This window comes from Physella acuta, unplaced genomic scaffold, assembly GCF_028476545.2.
Source record: "Physella acuta isolate Inbredline_101_S28 unplaced genomic scaffold, ASM2847654v3 ptg000969l, whole genome shotgun sequence".
Lineage (NCBI taxonomy): Eukaryota > Metazoa > Mollusca > Gastropoda > Physidae > Physella > Physella acuta.
Window position 1 is genome coordinate 288,278 of NW_026732486.1, and position 14,074 is coordinate 302,351.

The window sequence follows — 14,074 nt, forward strand, 5'->3', positions numbered from 1 at the left end:
ACTAAACATTCGTGATTAATTTTTTTTAAAGCATGTCATTATCATTTTCTTAATTTTGTTTTTAATCGAAAAATAGTGTTGAAAATCTATTCTCGAAAAGTCAATCAATTTTACGTTTGGGTATGAATGGTGAATATTACACCAAAATTGAGTGTGCAGTTCTTTATCTTACGCGGAATCATTCTACAAATCAAAGAATTCATCTTGTAATTCATCGTGAATGCTGGCAACATCGAGGGAAGAAGAGAATGGATAATGCGTCAATGCAGATTCTTTTTTTTTCAGCTCAGAGAAATAGCGCTGCAGTTCGTTTTCACTTGATTCAAGATGCCCAGAAATTTCTTCTTTCAAATTTTAATTATCTCACAATTAGACTCATCTACCACACTGCAAAGTTTCTCAAATTTACAATATTTCCAAGATTTATTTTCTTCGCCGATTTTGCAGCTATGATAAAAATGCCCCGAGATAATCATGGAACGTGATAATATTCGTTCATTTTCCCCGAAGCTTCAGGTTATGCTTATGTTGATGTTCGAACACATCTGCTAGGTATGATACTCTCCGCAACCACTCTATGTCGTTTTAAGCATACCAAAAGGTCTTGTTTCCTTTGCATTTCCAAGAACAATTTGATTTCAGATTTCAATTCAAAAACACGATTCACAACAATTTGTTTGACAGCCAGCGCACTGTAGTGTAGAAGAGCAGAACCTCGTGATCTTTATTCAGGTCTTTGTTCAGTTCTTTGAAGGCTCCAGATTTTATATAATTTACCACTTATACTAGCAATGGAGTCTTGATGGCGATTGGTGAGGGCAGTGGTTAGGGAGCTAAATCTTTTCTGCTTTCTGAAAGCTCGATTTTGACCTAAACATAGATGATGCACCATCCGTACAAACCCTAACAGCCGTTTTAACCAGAGTTTCTTCCAGGCATCTCTTCGGGAGGGGGGGGGGGGGCTCCACCCGAACGAATGAAATTTATATAATTTATATAGAAAATATATACTTTTAACAGTGTCCGCCCCCCCCCCCCCCCCGAAGAAAGTCTACCGCCCCCCCCCCCCCCCCCCCCCCGAAAATTTCAAGTGCCCCCCCGGAGAAAAAAGTCTGGAAGAAACACTAGTTTTAACCCATTTTAATCATCCAATTTAAAAAGAAACGTATTTATTTTCTCCATGCTTTCTTCACAAAATAGCAACTCTTCTTTGCTATCATCTGAATGAATATAGACAAAGACCAGCAACTGCGAACACGAACTCACGTCTGTTGATTTATCAACTTGAAAAGCAACTAATGGTGAAAGATTAATTTCAATAAAAATGTGTTATTTAACATCTACGCACATGTAAGAATTAACTTCACCATCTTCAACATGCAGCGTTTGATGAGATTTTCACCTATTGTGTTTATTTTTTTTTTGCTTGGCATTTTCTGTCTCGACTTCATGTGATGCTTGCACTAATGCTGGGTTTTACTTGGTGAAAACTTCCTGTTCTATCAAGTCTCTGACGTTTGCAACTAGCTTCATACCGACTAAAGAACTCCATATCTTTTTTTGTGTGTTTCGAATGACTCGTCTCAAATGACGTTTTAGTTTTGAAGATTTCATAAACTCGTGACTGAGAAAAACTTTGTACAGTACGCTTTGCTTCTTCTCTATTCCCTTTCCAGTGATGTTAGTAAAGCCGAATTTCAAAAATTCTTCTAAATATTTATGTTTTGTTTCAAATTACTAAGGTTTAGTATACCAGTTGGCGACCCCCAGAAAGACCTTCGCGACCCCCAGGGGGGTCGCGACCCCCAGGTTGGGAACCCGTGTTCTAGCTTGAACGCACCCCAGCATTATACGTCAGAGCGATTTTTAGATAACATAAGGAAATTGCTCATAAATGTCACTAGACTTTTTAATTAACTTGTTTTTACTTTTTTCTGCTTTTTCAAATTTGATAGAACGACAATTCGATATTTACGTTTTGAAAGAAATGAGTACCACATTTTTTGATAAATGGTTTCATTGTAATTAAGCCGACACCCCTATATTTTAACTCTATTTACTTTAAACACAATCAGTAGCTCTAAACACAATCAGTAGCTCTAAACACAATCAGTAGCTCTAAACACAATCAGTAGCTCTAAACACAATCAGTAGCTCTATACACAATAATTAGCTCTACACACAATAATTAGCTCTACAACCATTCAGCATCTCTAAACAAGATCAGTAGCTCTAAACACAATAAGTGGCTCTAAACTGAGAAAAGTCACAGAAAAAGTCACAAAGGCATATTTTGATTTATTTGTTGAGAATTGTAAAAAGTTTGTGTTTAAAAATGCGGGAACTCACGTGTTTATAAACTTTACAAGCGGTATGGTTTTTTTTTTAAAAATAATCCTCACAATAAGTAAAACTATTATAAGATAATGTAAATAGCAGCCTAAAATTGTGTTACATGTTTGTTTGAATAGCTGGTAGAGAAACTAAAACAAAATATGTACATCGTTATGTTTGGGGTTGATTTGTTTTTACCACAGGTCTTTACTTTGTCGGCCTTGTCCGTTAATATTGTGTATTGTTGCCTGTCCGTCAACATTGTGTACTGTTTACTGTCCGTCAACATTGTGTACTGTTGACTGTCCGTCAACATTGTGTATTGTTGACTGTCCGTCAACATTGTGTACTGTTTACTGTCCGTCAACATTGTGTTGATGTTTTGCGTCAATGACAGTATTTTGTACCGTCTCGGCTGATTGTCTCCATCCTATGCTGTGTTATGTTATGAGGGCGAAAAATGTGGACAGTACAGGTGGACAGTACAGGTGGGCAGTGCAGGTGGGCAGTACAGGTGGTTGAGCTATTGTTGCGACCAGTTGAGGACAGCAAGTAAAATTAACTGTTTTCTTTCCATTTCACGCTGATTCAAAGTTTGTAATTAAAAAAAAACACGATGAAACATTCTACTTAATTATGTTCTATGATGGAATTAAAACCTACATACTTCAGATTAAATATTTGTACGTGTGTTATACACATACAACGCCCACACATATTTCAATGTTTGCTTTACATTTAATTAATGGTATGTTGATTTGCATTTTCTGAAAACAAAAGTATTAACAAATTTCATGCAAATACACATTTGGGACTTTTTTTCCTGTGAATATTTTCTGTGACTTTTCTCTGAGATTTTTGTTCTTCCAACTACAACCATAGAAACCTCCGTCAACACGCGACAGATGGAGTGGCTATTCGCCTTTTGTTTTAGACATTTCTAGAATAATTACAGCTTTCATCAATTAATTACAGGTTACTTTAATTAGTAAAACAAATCAATCAAAGAAATAAAATATGCTTTCAGCGACAAACAACACACACACAGAGTTTTGTAATTTAAAAACTTTGCCTACACATGTCTTCGTCTACGTCCTCAACAACAGTTGCCGCAGTTTGGCTGGTCTCTAGCTACAGCCCATGTCTGACATATTGGGTGGTGTCTAACTACAGCCCATGTCTGACATATTGGGTGGTGTCTAGCTACAGCCCATGTCTGACATATTGGGTGGTGTCTAACTACAGCCCATGTCTGACATATTGGGTGGTGTCTAGCTACAGCCCATGTCTGACATATTTTAACGATTACATCTATTTTTTTTAAGACGGCAATTTAGCTTTATTTTTTATTTTCCACTTTGAAGTCTTTCCTTCTAATGAAATCGACAGCACCTAAGCTGCTACTAAATATATTTGCTTTAAATCCCAGTCAGTGGCTTGCAAACCCCCAATTATCTGCTCCTACTTGAGGTTGACTCCAGCAAGAAATCACCCCCCCCCCCCCCACCCGTAACAAACGGCTCACAGTCGTTGGTCAGCTGATCAAGTGACCGCGAGTTTTTATTTATTATTGCCATCACACTTTCTAAAATTTTATTTGATCATTTTTAAATTAAATTTAAACGACTAAACTAATTGCTAGTATGATTTAAAAAAAATAGATATTTTTGAATTGTTATTGGAGATTAAGTGTTTGGAAAATTTTAAGGAAATCACCACATTAGAAATGGGTCGAAATTGAGTTACAAGATTTGCCACATTCCCTTAAACAAACAAACAACAACACGTTGCGTAGACATTCCGTTTAATGGCAACATTCGGCTGAACAGAACAGCAGAGTTTAACCGTTAACTTCAGAACAGCAGAGTTTAACCGTTAACTTCAGAACAGCAGAGTTTAACCGTTAACTTCAGAACAGCAGAGTTTAACCGTTAACTTCAGAACAGCAGAGTTTAACCGTTAACTTCAGAACAGCAGAGTTTAACCGTTAACTTCAGAACAGCAGAGTTTAACCGTTAACTTCAGAACAGCAGAGTTTAACCGTTAACTTCAAAACAGCAGAGTTTAACCGTTAACTTCAGAACAGCAAAGTTTAACCGTTAACTTCAGAACAGCAGAGTAGAGTAGACGCTGACCATGAGGGTCAAGGTCAGACACTTTGACCGAATGATCAGATGACCTTGACGTAAAGGTTCTTAAACGACCTCTGAGAAGTGGCAGAGCCGAGTTCAGAAATGTCCTTAAAAATGTCCATGTTCTGATTGTCCCGTGGGCCGGGACATTTGTCAGCGGGCGGCGTTTAATTAAAACAATTTGTTTAGACGCCATGAGCGCACGTGATTTCCTGGTCAGAGGGGCGGGCGCTGGTAGCTGGGTCAACACGCTTTTTGTGACGTCGCCATGACGCAGTCGTGTTGTGTGACGTCGCCATGACGCAGTCGTGTTGTGTGACGTCGCCATGACGCAGTCGTGTTGTGTGACGTGGTAAACAGATAACAGTTTCAGTCACGTGACATCGCCCCCAGATCACATCCAAGTGACTGGTCACCGTGACCATTGAGATCACGCCAGTGTCACGTGGTGCCACAAGAGCCAGACGGCTCATACATTCAAGCCCCTCATCCCCTCCCCCTGAGCTTCCCACAATGCCTTATCAATATTCATGAGCAAAAATCGTAGGAGGGAAATCTTGGAAAAATCTCAAGAAAAAAAAATCGTGTATCCATGTTTGACATCATGATGTCAGTGGATAAAATTATCACATCACTGTTTTACATCCGTAAGGTATTTTATGATGTGACGTAAGTGTAGCCCTTCGTGATAAACAAATCATGATGTAGGTGTATGACGTCATTGTGTCGGTGTATGACGTCATTATGTCGGTGTATGACGTCATGTCGGTGTATGACGTCATGATGTCGGTGTACGACGTCATGGTGTCTGTGTATGACGTCATGGTGTCGGTGTATGACGTCTTAACGTGAGACTCTGGCTAGTGAAGTGACTTGCCAGATCTAAAGTAAATTAGTTTTACAAAATATTCTGCACCATCACTAAAACATCACACATCAAGATGTGTCAAACACAAAGATCTGATGCAAAAACTAATTATATTATGGAGGCTTAGGCCTACATGAGATAAGCTCTGAGTTAAGTTCCAGCCAGCCTGACTTAAACTCCGGCCAGCACGACTTAAGCTCCGGCCAGTATGAAACAAATGTACTTACCACTCACGATCAGCTGAGACTGCTCCATCCTCTCAGAGTTCCAGAACTCTCCAGAGACCACGTGACTAATGGACACGCGCCAGTAGGCCAAGCAGAACCATTGATTAGAAAATTGTATTTAGTCGTGGCCGCTAATCAGAATGACGTCAGGGCGCTTGCCTCGGTTGAAGTTTGATCATGGTCCCTGTTGGTTCTCTCCCCTTCTGGGATGAAGGGGGGTGGAGGCGGTGCAGATCATTTACATAAATATTTAGGTTAGATGTGCTCCAATACATAAATAACCGGCTAGGATGGCCCGTATAACCGGCTAACATGGCCTCTATATTTCATTGTGAATACTGAACGGTAGGGTACGGCAGAAATTTTGGCCGGATCAAAGTCTGTGCCGGCCGCAAACTTTTGGCTTTTTGACAAGAATATCACGTGTTAGCCGTCCCGAGATGCTGGCGTTATGATTGGCTAGCTGGCTCAACCAATCGGGGTGCTGGATTATTCAAATCGGCTTCTTCTCATTTGCATATCGATTTTGGTAAAGATGCGCATATGAAGGCATGAAAGATGGACGGAAAGATTCGGCTTGTAGCGGGGAGATTTGGCACGATGATAAACGGGAAGGGGGTAGGGCCCGACTTGGGGTAGGGGGTAGGGCCCGACTTGGGGGAGGGGGGAGTCGAGAAGTAAGAAAATGGAAAAAAATTAAAGGGAATTCCAGACAAATGTCTGGAGTAAAATTATCTGATGGAAGAAAGTCAGGGACTATCACGTGACTAGCCAGAGAGGTGCAGGAGAATCTTAGGGTTAGGGTAAGGTTTAGGGCTAAGGCTAGGGTTAGGGTTAGGGCTAGGGTTAGGGTAAGGTTTAGGGCTAGGGCTAGGGCTAGGGCTATGGCTAGGGTTAGGGCTAGGGTTAGGGTAAGGTTTAGGGCTAGGGCTAGGGTTAGCGTTAGGGTTATAGTTAGGGTAAGGTTTAGGGCTAGGGCTAGGGCTAGCGTTAGGGTTATAGTTAGGGTAAGGTTTAGGGCTAGGGCTAGGGTTAGGGCTAGGGTTAGGGTAAGGTTTAGGGCTAGGGCTAGGGTTAGAGCTAGGCAGTGGCGTAGCGAGGTCGGGTGTCACCCGGTGCGGCACTTAATGGTGTCACCCCCCAGAGGCATAGAGACCCTTCCCAGGGACAAACTTTCAAACTTTCGATTTGCACCCCCCCCCCCTCAAGTTTTCGTTTTGCACCCCCCCCCCCCCTCAAAGTTTCGATTTGCACACCCCCTCTAGTTTTTCTCTATATATTTTGCTATTTTTTTCCTTGGTGTCACCCCCGTAAATGGTGTCATCCGGTGCGGTCCGCCCCCCCGCCCCCCCCCCCCTCGCTACGCCCCTGGCGCTAGGGTTAGGGTTACGGCTGGGGCTAGGGTTAGCGCTAGGGTTATGGTTAGGGCTAGGTTTAGGGCTAGGGCTAGGGCTAGGGCTAGGGTTAGGGCTAGGGCTAGGGCTAGGGCTAGGGCTAGGGTTAGGGTTAGGGTTAGGGTTAGGGTTAGGGTTAGGGTTAGGGTTAGGGTTAAGGTTATGGTTAGGGTTAGGGTTAGGGTTAGCGCTAGGGTTAGGGCTAGGGTTAGGGTTAGAACTAGGGTTAGGGTTAGAACTAGGGTTAGGGCTAGGGCTAGCGCTAGGGTTAGGGTTAGAGCTAGGGTTAGGGCTAGGGTTAGGGTGTAGATTAGGGGGAGGGGAGGATTTCCGCTTTTTACAACGAAATTCGGTGAAGGAGCGATAAAGGTTTGGGGTTCGGGTTCGGATTATAGCTGTAACTTTGGCTAAAACAACCATCACGTGTTTGGCTCTCAGCTAACATAGTCCGCAAACCTTAACCCGATCCAACTAACAGGTTGGAAGCTAATGAACTATGGCATAAGACTTAAAGTATCAGATACAAAATAAAGCTTTTATAATAGAAATTGTCATTGACGCTTGCAATAGTCGTCACGTGGTCACGTGGTGAATGAGCCTCATCTTAGGCCAGGTCAAAGGTCAGAGGATATCACGACCAGAACATTCACGGCCCAGTCGGACGTGATGGGATGGCTGCAAGAGGCTGGCGTTGGTGTCGTTGGTATTGGTGTCGTTGGTGTTGGTGTCGTTGGTGTTGGTGTCGTTGGTGTAGTTGGTGTTGGTGTCGTTGGTGTTGGTGTTGGTGTCGTTGGTGTTGGTGTCGTTGGTGTTGGTGTCGTTGGTATTGGTGTAGTTGGTGATGGTGTCGTTGTTGTTGGTGTCGTTGTTGTTGGTGTAGTTGGTGTTGGCGTCGTTGGTGTTGGTGTCGTTGGTGTTGGTGTCGTTGGTGTTGGTGTCGTTGGCGTTGGTGTCGTTGGTGTTGGTGTCGTTGGTGTTGGTGTCGTTGGTGTTGGTGTCGTTGGCGTTGGTGTCGTTGGTGTTGGTGTCGTTGGTGTTGGTGTCGTTGGTGTTGGTGTCGTTGGTGTTGGTGTCGTTGGTGTTGGTGTCGTTGGTGTTGATATAGCTGGTGTTGGTGTCGTTGGTGTTGGTGTTGGTGTCGTTGGTGTTGGTGTTGGTGTCGTTGGCGTTGGTGTCGTTGGTATTGGTGTCGTTGGTGTTGGTGTCGTTGGTGTTGGTGTAGTTGGTGTTGGTGTCGTTGGTGTTGGTGTCGTTGGTGTTGGTGTCGTTGGTGTTGGTGTCGTTGGCGTTGGTGTCGTTGGTATTGGTGTAGTTGGTGTTGGTGTCGTTGTTGTTGGTGTCGTTGTTGTTGATGTAGTTGGTGTTGGTGTCGTTGGTGTTGGTGTCGTTGGTGTTGGTGTCGTTGTTGTTGATGTAGTTGGTGTTGGTGTCGTTGGTGTTGGTGTCGTTGGTGTTGGTGTAGTTGGTGTTGGTGTCGTTGGTGTTGGTGTCGTTGGTGTTGGTGTCGTTGTTGTTGGTGTAGTTGGTGTTGGTGTCGTTGGTGTTGGTGTCGTTGGTGTTGGTGTCGTTGGTGTTGATATAGCTGGTGTTGGTGTCGTTGGTGTTGGTGTCGTTGGTGTTGGTGTCGTTGGTGTTGGTGTCGTTGGTGTTGGTGTCGTTGGTGTTGGTGTCGTTGGTGTTGGTGTCGTTGGTGTTGGTGTCGTTGGTGTTGATATAGCTGGTGTTGGTGTCGTTGGTGTTGGTGTCGTTGGTGTTGGTGTCGTTGGTACCTAGCCCCACACACACAGGTAAAACAACGTACCTAGCCCCACAATGGCACAAGTGTACTACTCAGAGTGGTGTAGTAAGAGGTGGTGGGTCACGTGGGGTGGGGCAACTGTGTGGACCCAGCAGGGTTGGGGTGGGTGCCAACGAGACAAGAGCGCCATATTCCATCAAATATTAGTGCTGGCCCGACAGCCAGCCGACTCCTCTAGGGTTAATGCACTGACCAGCGGCGACCTCAAGAATAAACCACCGGAAATGAAGCGGCTCCGAATTTCTCCCCGAGTTGGCGAATCAAATTTATGTAGCGGGTTGTCTGCTGTAGCGGGTTGTCTGTTGGTCAGGATGGACTGGTCTCCCCCACCCCTCATCTTCCCCACCCCCAAGATACTAATCTAAAAAAGTATATTTTCTGTAGGTTAGATTTTTCAAAGAATTTCCTGGAGCTGGCCGGGGAATGAAAAAACTGTTATTCATTTGTCGAGTGACTGTGACTTGGCCGCGATGAGAAGTGGCCGGGCTAGTTGATTTCTCGGCCAATTTCTTCTTTCTTGTTTTCTGGGAGTTGAAGAACTCTCCCCGCGTTTTGTGACGGAAAGCCGTTTGATTGGTGGTCCGCGGAACGTGGAGCGTCCCTCGCGCAAATTGGACCAATCGATCAGCGTGTTTACCCAAACGAGATTAGTTACATGCCATTTAAGGGCAAATACCGTTTATTACCGCCCGTGGGACGGGGAAGATCGGGGCTGCGAGACGCCATTCCGCCCGAAGATGGGCCGCGAGATGGCGCTTTGCCAGTCGGCACCGAGGCTTCGATCGCTTCGACTTTTGGCTCAATTTGTAAGGGAAGGCAATTACCTCGCCCGCCTTCAGATGTACAAAACGCACCCATATCAAGATTAGAAGTTTTCACTTTTTTATGGCGAGCCGAATGTGGTAGAACCGGGAAAAACGAGGCGAGTGGCGGAGGGCACTGAAGGAGGAGGGTCCGAGGGAAATATTAAAACATATCTCGGATATTAAAAGTTACGCTTCGTTTTTATTTTCTTCCAACACTTTGAAAAATCCGTAAATATCCCATCCTTCCCCCCCCCCCCCCACAATCCCAACAGAAGTATTTTCCTGTAGCAATAATCCCCCATCCCCCAATTTGGGCGGTATACAAGGATGCCCCCCCCCCGTGGATTTATTGATATTTATGTTGGCTTACAGAGACAGATACATGACCTCTCACCTCATCTCGTAAATAGCCTGGGGCCTGTGGTGCTCCAAATTTGGTGCTTCACATTATGTGGTGTTTCACATTTTGTGGTGAATCACATTTTGTGGTGAATCACATTTTGTGGTGAATCACATTTTGTGGTGTTTCACATTTTGTGGTACTTCACATTTTGTGGTTCTTCACATTTTGTGGTGCTGCACAAATTGTGGTGAATCACATTTTGTGTTACTTCACATTTTGAAAGACCTGTCGGGTTTTCATGTTTCACAGATGGTTTAAATGTTGGGATCCGATTAAAGCTGAGTATGTGATCACAGCTCAGATACACAGTAAACACTGGACGAGAGGTTTAAGACGGACGGCTAGCGGTACGAATCAAATGGACGGCTAGCGGTACGAACAAATGGACGGCTAGCGGTACGAACAAATGGACGGCTAGCAATACGAATCAAAGGACGGCTAGCGGTACGAATCAATGGACGGCTGGATCCAAGATGGAGAAATGCACAATAAAAGAAGTAGACTAACGTACTATAAGCAAATCTATGGACGCCAAGAAATTTGACTTTATAGGAAAATCGATAAAGAACCCACTGACGAAAACACCAATTCATTACGGTACGGCATGGCACAGCCAGTGTTTCTTCCAGACTTTTTTCTCCGGGGGGCACTTGATTTTTTTGGGAATGGGGGGGGGGGGGTAGACTTTCTTCGGGGGGGGGGGGGCGGACACTGTTAAAAGTATATATTTTCTATATAAATTTCATTTCATTCGGGGGCGGTAGACTTTCTTCCCCCCCCCCCCCCCCCGAAGAGATGCCTGGAAGAAACTCTGGGTACGGCACGGTACAGCACGGTAAGGTACGGCACGGTGCGGCACAGTACAGCACGGTACGGTAAAGCAAGGTAAGGTACGGTACTCCACAGTACCGCACGGTACAGCACGATACGGTATAGTACAGCACGGCACGGTACGGTTACGATACAGCACGGTACGGCACGATGCGGCACGGTAGACTCCAAAAAGTAGAGTAAAACTTGGACTGTGATAAAGGCCAAATGTAAAAGACGGCCCGCGTGTGCTGCCATAGGCGGGGATCTCTAATCCACGACCGGCCATTTCCAGATGAAATAGAGCCGGGAAATCCAAGCCATGTCCCCCCAGACGGGCGCAGGACAAAGTGGCATGTTGGACACCACTAAACAAGGCCAGGAGGGAGGGTGGGGCCAGCCCGCGATACAGGGGGCGGGGGGGGGGGAGGGAAGAAACTGATATGATGAATATGAGAGGGGGGAAGGGGTGGGAGGAGAAGCATGGTTTAAATAAGTCAGGATCGAATGATGGTTTGTGGGTAATGGAAGAGCTGTGTTCTAGTTGTCTTTGGTATTTGTCTTCTAGCTCGATATTCAAGATGTTTGGTCCTCGCTGTGCTCTGTTAAATATAACTTCAATAATCGTCTATCCGGTTCTGGTGGGTGTCTGACTCTACTCCACCCGGTTCTGGTGGGTGTCTGACTCTACTCCACCCGGCTCTCGTGGGTGCCTGACTCTACTCCACCCGGCTCTGGTGGTGCCTAACTCTACTCCACCCAGCTCTGGTGGGTGTCTGACTCTACTCCACCCAGCTCTGGTGGGTGTCTGACTCTACTTCACCCGGCTCTCGTGGTGCCTAACTCTACTGCGCCCAGCTCTGGTGGTGTCTGACTCTACTCCACCCAGCTCTGGTGGTGTCTGACTCTACTCCACCCGGCTCTGGTGGGTGTCTGACTCTACTTCACTCGGCTCTCGCGGTGCCTGACTCTACTCCACCCAGCTCTGGTGGGTGCTGCCTGACTAGTGCTTAATGAAAGGTGAGTCTTGAAGGCTTTCTTCGTGGACAGTTAAAACAGTTGGACAACTGTGGCGCCTCCTTCCAGTGAAGAAATAACCAACCAAGACAAAATGTTAAGCTAGAAGACACACAACTAGATGGGCGTTGTAATGACGATTGACATGGACCAACTCCATATCAACAACACACAGCTAGATGTGGACAGGGACCAACTTCATATCAACAACACGTGTTTAGAGCAGCTCATGTTACGTCTGGTACAACTACAACGACACGCCAGCAACAACCCACCCTCGCAACACCCCAGCGACACCCCACCCTAACAACACCCCAGCAACACCCTAACAACACCCCAGCGACACCCTAACAACACCCCAGCGACTCACCTCTCGTCATGTCAGGTGTGTGTAACAGGACGGTCATGATACGTCTGATGGTCAAGGAACGTTGACACGTCTAGTGGTCAATCAAAATTTGAACAACAATAACTTAATAAGTCGTAGAAAAAAAAATACCATTCGACTACAGCACATTATATCCAGATAGCACACACGTCGTACAAACACATGGCCTCAATGTCGCCCTGTGTCAGACGTGGCCTTAGGGTCCATCCTGTGCTCCATCCTCACAGTGAACACATCGTGTAATAACATCTGTGATCTCCAGCTCACACCACGTGATCAAACTTATGACGTCATACCCGGTAAGTTCAAAACAATAAAGCCCAACGTAGCACGGTACGCTACATCAGTTACAACAGCTCACACGTCAGCAACACACCCTGACACACTAGTCCAATGACTGATGCGGACAGAATTATTCCTGACCAATAGAAAGTGATTTTAGAGCGACGATTTCTTTTGTTTGATTTTCCTGCCGAAGGTAGGATGTTTTTTTTTGTTTTTTTTTTAAATTAGGTAGATCTAGTCCAAACTGAAATTAACTATTGATTGCAGACTTCTGTAATGAGTATGTCCTAAAAGAACTTTTAAATTGTAAGCTCTATGACACAAATTTTATAAAAATATCTTTAAAATAGTTATGCGATGTTTAAAAAAAGGAAAATTTGGAAAAAAAAACTGATTTTCAAAAAGTGCCATTTTTGAGAACCCATATTTTCTAAACTAACATAGAAGTGTAGAAATTGATAGAGTTGCTGCACAGTTTGTAATGTAATATATATGCCCAATTTTTTTCAGTGATCTAAAATTAGTCTTTTAAGGGTAAAAAAATATAATTGAAAATTACAAGAATGCGTTTTGGTCGTTTTTATTTTCATACCAAAAAAAAAAAAAATTAATAAAATACAATTCAAAATTAATTAAGTATTTTTTTTTCTTTGCTTTAAACATAGAGTTAGAATAACTCTAAAACTATTGTGTTGGTGACATTAACAGGAAGAATGTGTCCATTATTTTAAAAAATCAGATGAGTTTAAAAATGCCATATTTATCTAGTGCAGGAGAAATAGAATCTATAAATGTGTTGTGGTGTAATGCAGTCTAATAAAGACTAGATACCTACAAGTGATGCAGCAGCTGATGCTACATTCAAACCTATCGGGTTGATAACTGCTTTAGGGGAACAGTTTTTAAAACCACAAATCCACATCTTTGTACGTCTTGTTTCCCTCAACCTTGATCTTGTGGAGCATCAAGAGTAAGCGGTATGTTGTGGGAACCTGGGGGGGGGGGGGGGGGGTAGCCTTCTTCCCTTCCCTTGTAAGGAAAGTTCTGGATAGGCCACCATAAATGTCTCCAGCTGTGGAATAAACAATTGATTTAGTGATTAATAAAATATAATTAAATTTACTACTAGCCTATTGTGTAGGCATTTGTCTTGTGCCCCACTGGTTGAGATATCCAATGATGAAGGTGCCATACTGTGGTTCTCAACATCCTATAGGACAACTTAACTGTCCTTCATTGTTACTATATGCATACAAAATAGATAATGAGAAACACTACTAGTACTACTTACACTTACAACTAAAAAAACATTAAAGCTAAGTCACTACATGTACAATCTTAATAAATTCCACCACCATCTAAAATTGATCTGGAACATTTTATTAAGTAGACTGGCGCAAACCATTTTACATTATTCAGCAGGGGAATCAGAATCAGGGTGCACAACAGAAAATCAAAAGTGAATTAGTGCTTAAAATTTAGTTTCTTTAGTTTTAAATAAATCGATGGAAATCTATTTACAAAAATAGTTATTATAATTATAAATTTCTTTTGTGATTCATTAATATTTTATAAGTTTTTAACCTTCGTTCCCTGTAAATTATAGAGTCCG